Below are 12,005 nucleotides of genomic sequence, written 5' to 3' on the forward strand. Positions count from 1 at the left end.
AAATATATATTCTTTACAACAAGTTGTGTCAACAATGAGTGTACAGCTCATATTGATTAGTTATATCATACAAAACAGAACAGAACAGAGCAGACAACAGTTCCCAAGATGCTAATAATAAAATGATAATGTGCCTAAAAGAAGCATTAACATACTAGCAGTCAAGTAGCAAAACTAAGGTAATGTGCAGTATTCAGTTAGAGGAGACCATATTTTATTATAAGTATGAACATGACCACGTTTCTTGCATATGAACGTTCATACTTAGTAGTCATACATAAGCAATTCCACCATGAATTGTAGGATAGATTGTGACTATTTTTCCAATTGACCAAGATGGTTTTGAGTGTTATGAGTAGTAGGCATCGGAGCAGTTTTCCGGATTCAGTGCTGATTTTCAAGGATAAACCAATTGACCAAAAATTATAATGGCTAAAGAGATATCTTCTTCAATATTAAGGATGGAACTAATTGTGGATCATACTTTTGTCCAATAATGTTTTATCGGGGGTCATTGGAAAATCATGTGATCTAGTGTGCCTACTTCCAGTTTGCATGAACAACAGTTTGAATCAGTATTTGGTAATTTGGCAAGTTTATAAGGAGTCCAGAAGGCCCTATTCAGTAGAAAGTAGGCAGATTGGGAGATTGCAGCTGAATGCAAAGAGTATGTCATTTCACGCCAAATTTTTCTCCAATCTTCCGTATCAGTGTGTTTTCCAGTATCTCTAATCCAAATATCCTTTACAGTGATCGATCCAGTAGATTTCAACTGAATGACATGTTTGTACCATGCAGCAGCCCTACCTTTCCTCTTCAGTTTGATCTGATCTTTAGTGTTGCAATGGTAGGTTTCTCATCCTGTAACGAGGGGACATTAATGAGAGCTGTAATTGAGTGACGTAGTTGTAGCCAATTAAACTGTTGTGAGTTTGGAAGGTGGTATGCTTCTTGGAGTTGTTGAAAGGTAAGCCACCCTTTATTTGCATAAAGTTGGCCTAATGACTATATGCCTGCTTTTTGCCAGATACTCCAATTTACCTGTTTCCCTTGTAAAAGAATCTTGGAATTGTTCCAAATGCAGATTCGAGTGGACTCTCCCCATCTTACTTCAGCCAGTTTATCCATCTCCCTGATTGCCAGCTTGGTGGAGTGAGTCAGTTCTCTGTACCTGGATGTGGTTGTGTCGCTCATGAAAGCAGCTGAGCGTAGGTCAATGTTATTCATAGTGGATTTTTCAAAAAGTAACCAAGGAGGCGATCCTCTTTCTATTTGAGCAGACATCCATAGCGATCCGTGACGTATTATAAATGCAGTGTGATAATCATAAAAGCTGGGGAACTTAACACCACCATCTAACATCTACGCGGAGTTGAGTTATTCCAAAGGAATTTAATAAGCAGAGAGTCAATTTTTTTTATAGGAAGATTTTGATAGGTATACTGGCAGCATGCTGAGCACGTAAGAACATAACATAAGAACATAAGAAATGCCTTCGCCGGATCAGACACTAGGTCCATCTATTCCGGCGACCCGCACACGCGGAGGCCAAGCCAGGTGCTCCCAGATGGAGACCCTGGTCACCCGTATCCATCAATGTGTTTTGCAAGGAGGTATACATCCAACTTACCCTTGAAACCCAGAATGGTAGTCTCCGTCACCACCTCCTCCGGGAGAGCATTCCAAGCATCCACCACCCGCTGTGTGAAACAGAATTTCCTGACATTTGTCCTGAGCCTGCTGCCCCACAGCTTTAGTCCATGACCTCTTGTCCGTTTCACATTTGATAATGTGAATAATGATGATTCTTGCTCTATTTTGTCGAATCCTTTCAGTATTTTAAAAGTCTCAATCATATCCCCTCGCAGTCTCCTCTTTTCGAGGGTGAACAGTCCCAGTCTTCCTAGTCGTTCTTTGTAGCTCAAATTTTCCATACCTTTCACAACAGGAACCACCATCATTTCTATAATACTTAGTCTACCCCACCATGTTAGTGTGCTTACAAATCGACTCCATGATGTATTTTGTGTTATATTCGACAGTGGCAGCAATGGTGGGGCCAAAGTAAGCGCCCAAATATTTGAGTTTACCACTGTTCCACTGGAGTCCAAGCATTGTAATATCACTTGAAATCCCAGGGCAGTTCAGTGGCACAGTTTCAGTCTTGGATTGATTAAGTTTATATCCTGATACAACTTAATAGTCGGAAATTGTATTCAGTATCAGAGTTATAGAGTCAGGTGTCACATATAACAATACATCGTCAGCATAAGCCGTGATCCGTATCTCAATTCCACCACAACGAACTCCAGTAATATGTTGATGAGTTCTGAACACGACAAGCAGGGGTTCTAAAGCAATATTAAACAATAGTGGGGATAATGGGCACCCCTGTCTTGTGCCTCTGGTGGGATGGAAGGAACTAGAGTAGAGGCCATTAATGAAGATCCATGTGCTGAGTTGTGAGTACAAGACCTTAACCATAGCTAGAAATTCTGATTGAAATCCGAACCACTTCATTACCTGGGAAAGAAAGAGCCATTCTATGTGATTAAAGGCCTTTTCCGCATCTAAGGCCATGGCTATTATAGGAAGATTGATGTTGTTCGCATAGTCAATCACGTTCATGAATATCCGGGAGTTGTCACAGGCCAGTCGTCCTGCCATGAATCCATTTTGTTCCGGCGAGATGAATCATGGTAGAGTATGTTGTAGTCTTGCAGCTAGAACTTTTGCAAGTATCTTTGCATCATCATTAATGAGTGATAAGGGCCTGTAATTTTGTATTTTCATGGGATCTTTGTTGGGTTTAGGCAGTACAATAATCATTGCCTCTGTAAAAGTGCCCAATACATCACCTGACTCAATGAGGTAGTTGAAGAAGGACATCATATAAGTGAATAATAGGGCATGAAAGGTGTGATAAAACTCTGTTGTAAAGCCATACGGTCCAGGTGCTTTCGCCTTTGCCATGGATCCTATAGCCAATTCCAGCTCATCCATAGATTATTGCTTGTTTAGAAGACCATTATCCACATCAGTCAGTTGTGGGTGAGGTGGGTCAGTCAAAAACTTACTAGGGTCAGCAGAGAGGCCGATACTCGTGGAATAGATTTGGTTGTAAATCTGAAGTTGATCCAATATATCAATATGATCTGTGAGAACTACATTATCCTCCGTTTGGATAGCTGAGATGTTTGTTTTGTCTCTTTTGCCCTTCAGATAGTTTGCCAAGCCATGACCGCAGCTATTTGCTTCACCAATTGTTGGATTGGGTGAAAAGTTGATTAGCAGCCGAAGAGCTGATCATGGTGTTGTATTTATATTTCAAGGCTCTCAATTGTTGTAGGATTTGCATGTTAGAAATATTAGTACTATGTAATACTTCTAAGGATTTAATTTCATTTTCCATGGCACGCAACTCTGATGTAAGTTTCTTTTTCCTGAAAGCAGCATAAGAGATAATGATACCTCTTATGTAGGCTTTAAAAGCGTCCCATAGTACTTGATAATTGGTGTTATCAGATTTGTTTAATGTAAAGTATTCACAGATAGCTTTCTCAACATGTGATTTGAAGTCCTCATCCTGCAACAAACAGTTGTTTAAACTGCACTGTGTGCGTGGAGAGTGTTTTCCTATGTTATGCAAAGTTAGTAATACAGTAGCGTGATCGGACACAGAGACTTCCTTTATGTCACGCCTATCTTTAAGAAAGGATCAAGAGGTGACCCGGGAAACTACAGGCCGGTGAGCTTGACTTCGGTTCCGGGTAAGATGATGGAAGCACTGATTAAGGACAGCATCTGCGAGCACATAGAAAAAATGGGCAGCTGAGGGTGAGCCAACATGGCTTCTGCAAGGGAAGGTCTTGCCTCACAAACTTACTACACTTCTTTGAGGGAATAAACAGCCAGATAGACAAAGGGGAACCCGTAGACACCATTTACCTCGACTTCCAAAAAGCTTTCGACAAGGTACCCCACGAACTGCTGCTTAAGAAGCTGTGGAACCACGGAGTGGAGAGGGATGTATACTGATGGATTAAACACTGGTTGGCGGGCAGAAAACAGAGGGTTGGAGTGAAGGGCAAATACTCAGACTGGCAACGGGTCACGAGCGGAGTTCCGCAGGGGTCGGTGTTGGGACCGCTCCTGTTCAAAATATTTATAAACGATCTGGAGACAGGGACGAAATGTGAGGTTATCAAATTTGCAGATGACACCAAACTCTGCAGCAGGGTTAGAACCACGGAAGACTGTGAAGACCTGCAAAGGGACCTAACGAAACTGGAAGAGTGGGCCAAAAAGTGGCAGATGCGTTTTAATATAGAGAAATGCAAGGTCATGCATGTTGGGAAAAAGAACCCAATGTTCGGCTATACAATGGGGGGAACATTGCTAGAGGTAAGTACCCTTGAAAGATACCTGGGTGTGCTGGTGGATACAACAATGAAAGCATCGGCACAATGCGCGACAGCCTCAAAGAAAGCAAACAGAATGCTGGGTATCATCAAGAAGGGTATCACGACCAGGACAAAGGAAGTCATCATGCCACTGTATCGTGCAATGGTGCGCCCGTATCTGGAGTACTGTTTCCAGTATTGGTCGCCGTACCTCAAGAAGGACATGGCAATGCTTGAGGGGGTCCAGAGAAGAGCGACGAAAATAATAAGAGGTATGGAAAACCTTTCGTATGCCGACAGGCTGGAACAGCTGGGGCTGTTCTCCCTGGAAAAGAGGAGACTTAGAGGAGACATGATACTAACTTTCAAGATCCTGAAAGGCATAGATAAGGTAGACAGGGACAGATTCTTCAGACTGTGGGGAACAACAAGTACAAGGGGGCACTCGGAGAAACTGAAAGGGGATAGGTTTAGAACCAATGCCAGGAAGTTCTTCTTCACCCAGAGAGTGGTGGACACATGGAACGCACTCCCGGAGGTTGTGGTAGGGCAGAAGACACTACAGGGATTCAAAAAAGGTTTGGATAAATTCCTGAAGGATAAGGGGATTGAGGGATACGGATAGAAGTAAGGATAGTTTTTTAAGGGCAGGGAACACTTGACAGGTCATGGACCTGATGGGCCTCCGCGGGTGCGGACGGCTGGGCACGATGGACCTCTGGTCTGACCCCGGTGAAGGCAACTTCTTATGTTCTTATGCCAGCAGCATGAACATATTGAACAAGTTGCTGACTAACAAGAAAAAAGTCAATTTGGGAATAGAAATTGTGTGGTGCTGAATAAAAAGTATAATTCCTAGAATCTATATGTGTGGTTCTCCATGGGTCTATTAGCTGAAATTGAAAATTATATCTTGCAACTGAAACCATATTTTAGATTTTTTTTTATAAGTGTAAGAGGATTTCCTATCTTTAAGTGGATCCTGCACAAGGTTAAAATCACCCCCTAGTATGCATGGAATATCTGGATGGGCATTTAATTGATCAGCAATGACATTATAAAATGTAACATTGTCAATATTAGGTCCATATATGTTCATGACCAACAGTTTGCTTCCTGCTATTTCCAATACTACTAGTATCTGGCGTCCCTGCGTGTCATTATATTGTGAAAGGATAGTGGTATCAGAATGCTTCCTGACAATCATTAAGACACCATTTTTTCCATCAATAGAGTGTGAGGAAATGCTTCCTGACAATCATTAAGACACCATTTTTTCCATCAATAGAGTGTGAGGAAATGACAGGCAGTGCCCAGGGAAGAGAAACCTTAGCAGATTCATGCGCATTCAAATGTGTCTCCTGCAATAAAATTATGTCAGCATGCAAATCAATGACATAATTAAGGATTTTCCTTCTCTTGACTACATTATTACGACCTTAAGGTTAAGCAAGTTAAAGACATCCAACTATAGGAAACAGGATATCAAAGATATCATTTTATTTTTATTCAATTTTCTATACCGTTCTTCCCTGAGAGCTCAGAACGGTTTACATGAGATTATTCAGGTACCCAAGCATTTTTACCTGTCAATCCTGGTGGGCTCATAATCTATCTAATGTACCTGGGGCAATGGGGAGATTAAGTGACTTGCGTGGGTTTGAACTCACAACCCCAGGGTGCTGAGCCTGTAGCTTTAACCACTGCGCCACAGAAGGCATATTAATATAAAGAAGTGAGGGAACTGTCGTCTGATAGCAGAAACAAGATTTAAATAAAAACTCATTATACAATACAAAAATGTATCACAGGTCAGATAGCCCAAAGGTGGTGCTCATCTCAAACATCACAGCGTGAGATCCTAAGTGAAACATGTAATCATCATAAATTGTATGGAATAATAACAGTCACAAGAAACAGTGCCCATAACAACAATTATCTGATTTAGCAAATAGTGTCAGTGATTATCACTTATGAAGACATAGTAAAGCATAGACATAGATCAATACTTATCAAGTGCTGTCAATCTTGGTGGGTGACAATTTTTCTAAATAATCAGCAAGCTCCATGGGTCTGATGAAGTCCTTTGTGCAGTTGTTATAAGTGACCCTCATTTTTGCGGGATATAACATCCCAAACTTTGCGCCCAAGGACTTCAGTTTCGGATGATATTCCAAGAGCTGCTTTCGTGTCTTGGCTGTCTGCTTGCTTAAATCTGGCACAAATAGTAGAGTATGGCCCTCATATTTAATCGGGGAATTCAGTCGGGCTTTCTGCATTATCTCGATGACTTGGGTATAGCATAGAAGTTTAACCACTTTGGCACGTGGATATTTTTCATTGGGTGTAAGCTGTGCAGGTACACTGTGCACTCTTTCAATTTCAAAATGATGAGCGAAGTCAATACCCAGTAACTTTGGGAGCATAGATGCCAAGAACTTGGGCATATCACGGCCTTCATGTGCTTCTGGTGGCCCAAGGATCCTAAAATTACTACGGCATGCCCGATTGTTAGCATCCTCCAGATCAATTTCCAGCAGCTCGATCCTTTTAACTTGTCTCCTAAGAGTGCTTATGTTCTCGGTATTTACAGATATTTTTCTCTTCGCTCTCTCCACGCGCTGATTTAAATTAGTTAGCTTGACTCTAGAAGTGGTAAGCTACGTTTTGATGTCTTCGATGTCACGCTTCATATCCTCCATCATTGTGCGCATGGTGCGCATTTCTTCAATAATGGAGCAGGCCGTGTTGTCTTCAGTTTTTGAAGCTGTTTTTGCTGGCGAAGCAGGGTCAGTATTACGGTGTGACACTGATTTTGTAGATGCCATAAAGTTGTGCTTTCACACAGCACTATTTACGTACGATTTAGGAAAAATAGAAATGATGATATTGAGTCTTCCATTTGTGTCACGGCTGGAGCTTAAGATTTATGCGACCATGCTGTGCGGTGCAATCTAGTGCCCCCGCCATTTGTCAATCTTAAAAAAATGTGCTTTTATCAAATTATGTACAGTGGTACCTCGGTTTACGAGTGCACCAGTTTGCGAGTGTTTTGCAAGACGAGCAAAGCATTTGCAAATTCGGTGCCTCGGAAACCGAGCATGGCTCGATTTACAAGCGCCCCCCCGCAATCCGGCACCCCCCCCCCCGATGCGATCCAGCACCCCCCCCCCCCGACGCGATTGGGCACCCCCCTTGCCATGATCCAGCACCCCCCCGACGCGATTGGGCACCCCCTGCCATGATCCGGCATCCCCCCGACGCTTCTTACCCTCATCTGGGCACCGGCACCGGCATGTCCTGTGCTTGGTGCCCGAAGATCGGCCTCCTCTTCTGCTAGGCCTTGAGCATCTGAGCATGCTCAAGGCCTAGCAGAGTGGTGCCATTTATAATTATAGAATCAGGCTCTACCACATGGGATACCATCCTGTGTCATTCTTTAGCATCTATCTCAACCTCAATTCTTCTACACAAGCATTATTTAATGCAAGGCTTGAGGGTCAGACGTTGTGCCCATTCATACTCTCTCCTTAAAGAATGACACGGAGATGGTTTCCCTCAGGGTTGGGGACAAATTATGTCCCCGTGTTATTCTCTATGCCTATCTTAAATTGCCTCCTTGAAAGGTCCTGCACAAAGTTACACAGAGGCAGTTTTAATCATGTTCAAGTATATACAAGTAAGGATAGGTTCAAATGAGATATTTTATGAAGTACATGTACTGTATAAGTAGCAATCCTTGCCCCACAGTCTTTTCTGTAACCCCCGTGAATGCCTATGCACATTTTATGTAAAAGTAATACTATGGAGGCAATTTCATAACTGGGAGAATGTGACATAGTGGTTATAGCTACACCCTCAGCACCCTGAGGTTGTGGGTTCAAACCCCATGTTGCTCCCTGTGACCCTCGGCAAGTTACTTGATCCTCCACTGCCCCAGGTACATTAGATAGATAGTGAGCCCAACAGTACAGATAGGGAAAATGCTTGAAGTATCTGTATGTTGCAACCTATGTCTGCTAGAGATGTCCCCAAAGTAGTGCACACACTGGATCAAGAGAGGCAAAACACAGCACAGTTTAAACCTCATGCAGATAGGTTTGAGGATATTCCCGCTGATTCCTCTAGAGGGAGCTTGAGTGGTGAGCAGCCTGCACTTCCTAGCACACATCATTAACCTAGAGCAGTGGTCTCAAACTCAAACCCTTTGCGGGGCCACATTTTGGATTTGTAGGTACTTGGAGGGCCGCAGAAAAAAATAGTTAATGTCTTATTAAAGAAATGACAATTTTGCATGAGGTTAAACTCTTTATAGTTTATAAAACTTTCCTTTAACAGTTTTACCTTATGCAAAATTGTCATTTCTTTAATAAGACATTAACTATTTTTTCTGCGGCCCTCCAAGTACTCTATTTTTTTCTGCAGCACTCGCATTTAAAGTTTAATATCTTTTCTTTCTCAAAACTGGCACATTTCTATTACTAAATTGAAAATAAAATCATTTTCCTACCTTTGTTTGGTAATTTCATCAGTCTCTGGTTGCACTTTATTCTTCTGACTGTGCATCCAATATTTCTTCTCTTCTTTCAGCCTCCTGTATGCTTCCTCTCCTCCAGACCTCATTCCCTCCCCCAACTTTTTCTTTCTTTTTCTATGTCTGTCTTTCTCTGATTCCTTGTCCCATTTTTTGCTTTTGTTTCTGGCTCTTTGTCCCCCCCCCTTCTTTCTTTTTTCCTTCTGGCTCCCTGTCCCCCCCTTCTTTCTTTTTTCCTTCTGGCTCCCTGCCCCCCTTCTTTCTTTCTTCCTTCTTTCCTGCCCTCCCCCATGCCACCGCCGCCGGGGAATAGGCTGCTGCTGCTGCTGGCGCCATCAGGAACAGGCCGAGATCTCCACGGGGCCGACCAACTCTCGCTGCCCGACGTCAATTCTAACGTCGGAAAGGACGTTCCGGGCAGCCAAGCAGCGATTGGCTATCCAGAACGTCCTCTCGACGTCAGAATTGAGGTCGGGCGGCGAGAGAAGCAGGGAGATCAAAGAGCATGGTGCCGGCGGTGAGAAGGGAAGGGAAGCAGTTGGGCACCCCTGCTCTAGATGAGCCGCGAGCCGCACTCTAGGAAGAACAGTGGAGAGTGACCAGTTGTGCGGACCGCCCCCCCCCCCCTTGGTACGCCACTGGAGCAGCAGCGTGTCTGGCCGGCTCATTCCATTCAAAGCCGCGGGTGGCGGCTCCTTGCGAGATCCGCGCCTGCGTCTGAAGCCTCTCTGATGTTGTGATGTCAGAGAGGCTTCCGATGCAGGAGTGAATAGCGCAAGGAGCCGCCAACCCGCAGCTTTGAACGGAACGAACTGGCCAGACCCGCTGCTGCTCCAAAAGGAAGGGAATGATCCAGTCCAGACCGCGGGCCACAAAAAAACCTTGGAGAGCCACATGTGGCCCGTGGGCCACGTGTTTGAGACCGCTGACCTAGAGCTATTCCCTGCAATTACAGAGTGGGAGGGAGACCTGAAGGTTTGGGGCATGGCTGTGTCTTTTTACACAGGAAGGCAGAGCAGCTTGAGGAGGAGAAGGGAAAGGAATGCCAGACATTTGAGATACATACAGAGCTCAGGGCTGAAGGTTCTAAATGAGCAGGAGAGGTCAGAGGCCATGGAATTGGTAGAGGCTGGTGAGGGACTGCCAGAATCCGAGAGCCAGTGGGACCAGGCCATGGAGACTGCACCATATGAACAGCTGGAAGCAGCAGAGCAATCAATGGAAGTGTGTTGGAGCACTAAGGCAAGTGTGCTTGTAGATTTATGAAGTTTGTTTGTTTGTTTTAAGAAAGCTAGAGGTCTAAGCCTGGAACAGACTTACCTTTTTTCAGTTTCCCTGCTGCTGGTAATTCCTGAAAGGAGTGTGTTTGTTTTCATGTTGTTGTTTTTTTAATGTGACTTTAAAAAACTTTTTTTTATCTGCTGGCTGTGAGGACCAGACCATAAGCTTTCCAATCACCTGTTTGTTTGCTCAGCACTGATTAGCCCAGAGGGGAAAACTCAATGGCTGCTGGAAGCCAGGACTTAGATAAGCTCACTCATGCTGGGAAAGGAGTGAGACCAGTGAAGCTCAAGTACTGGAAAGCGAAGTTGTACAGGACATCACAAGTACTAACAATATGAAAGACTGTTTAAAGGGTTTTTTTTTTCTGTGCCTGCTGAGGCACTCGTATGTTGTGGAACATTCTGACACTGTTTGAATCTTGTTTTTGCTTGGTTTTCTTTTGTGGTAACCAAGCTGAACATTTTGGTTTTTGTGTCTCATGAATAAACTTTTTGAAAAGCCTCTGATTGTGCAGTGTTATCTTTCTGGCCTCCCAAAAATCTCTGTGCAGCTCATAGTAGCCCACAGAAGCCAAATTCCTCTCACAGGTAGCTCAGAGCCCATCGCTCTGAAGGTGCTTATGACAATGTAAATCACTTTGAGTGTGATTGTAAAACTACAAAAAGACGGTATACAAGTCCCAAACCCTTTCACTGATGTCATAATGCCTCATTCCACCAATGCCCAACCTCATCAGTGATGTCACAATGGTTTGACTGTTCTTTAGTTGGCTCACTTCTGATACTGCATTGGAGGAGAGTGTGACATAGTGGTTAGAGCTGCAACCTCAGCACCCTAAGGTTATGGGTTCAAACCCCACACTGCTCCTTGTGACCCTTGGCAAGTCACTTAATCCTCCACTGCCCCAGATAGATTGTAAGTCCACCAGGACAGATAGGGAAAGTGCTTGAGTACCCAATTTGTAACCTGTTCTGAGCTCCTTTGGGAGGACAGGCTGAGAAATCAAATAAATAAATTTAGGTGCCCTAATAATACAGGTAGTGAGCCTATTCTATGAAAACACATATAAATATTCTTAAAGAATACTAGTGTAAATTGGCTTCAGTGTGACTAAATGCAAGCGTACACTTTTATACCAGTTCTATGGCTGGTGCATATGGGCATGCCTAAATGCAGCATTTACATAGTCCATGTAAACATCATCCACACCCATGACTCTCCCTTTTAAATACCTCCTGTTATGCCATTTTAGCTTGTAATTATAGAATAGCAGTTACATTTAGATATGAGTGTTCGCTTACCTGTATGCAGTGGCATAGCGAGGGTGAGAGGTGCCCGGGGCAGTGGCACCCCTCCCCTGCCCTCTTCTCTACCCCCCTCTCCTATATGCTCCTTCCCGCCCCCCCCCCCCCGCCATATGCATGCACTACTTCCCTTCCCCGTACCTCTGTAACATTCTTGGCATGAACAGCAGCCCCCAACCTGCCATTGCGCCTGTTTGGGCTCTCCCTTTGACGTCACTTCCTAGACACAGGTCCAGAAAGTGACATCAGATGAAGAGCCAACACAGGCGTGATGGCAGGTTGGGGGTTACTGCTCGCGATAAGGAACGTTACAGAGGTACGGGGGAAGGGAAGCAGCGGGGGTGCATGGCAGTAAGGGGGGCAGGGAAAGAGCGGGGGACAGAGAGGAGGACAAGTGCCGTACCCTTATCAAGATGGCGCCCGGGACAGACCGCCTTCCCTTACCCCCTTAATACTCCACTGCCTGTATGAATGGCAATT

The 12,005-nt window shown here is 44.2% G+C and overlaps 1 protein-coding gene across 1 annotated transcript in view; it reads right to left on the bottom strand.

Annotated features, from left to right (window-relative positions):
- Nucleotides 1-12,005, bottom strand: part of PTCHD1 (patched domain containing 1) — a 103,318-nt gene that overhangs the window by 40,841 nt on the left and 50,472 nt on the right. The gene's annotated exons all lie outside the window — the stretch shown is intronic.

The sequence above is a fragment of the Geotrypetes seraphini genome, chromosome 6 (assembly GCF_902459505.1).
Source record: "Geotrypetes seraphini chromosome 6, aGeoSer1.1, whole genome shotgun sequence".
Lineage (NCBI taxonomy): Eukaryota > Metazoa > Chordata > Amphibia > Gymnophiona > Dermophiidae > Geotrypetes > Geotrypetes seraphini.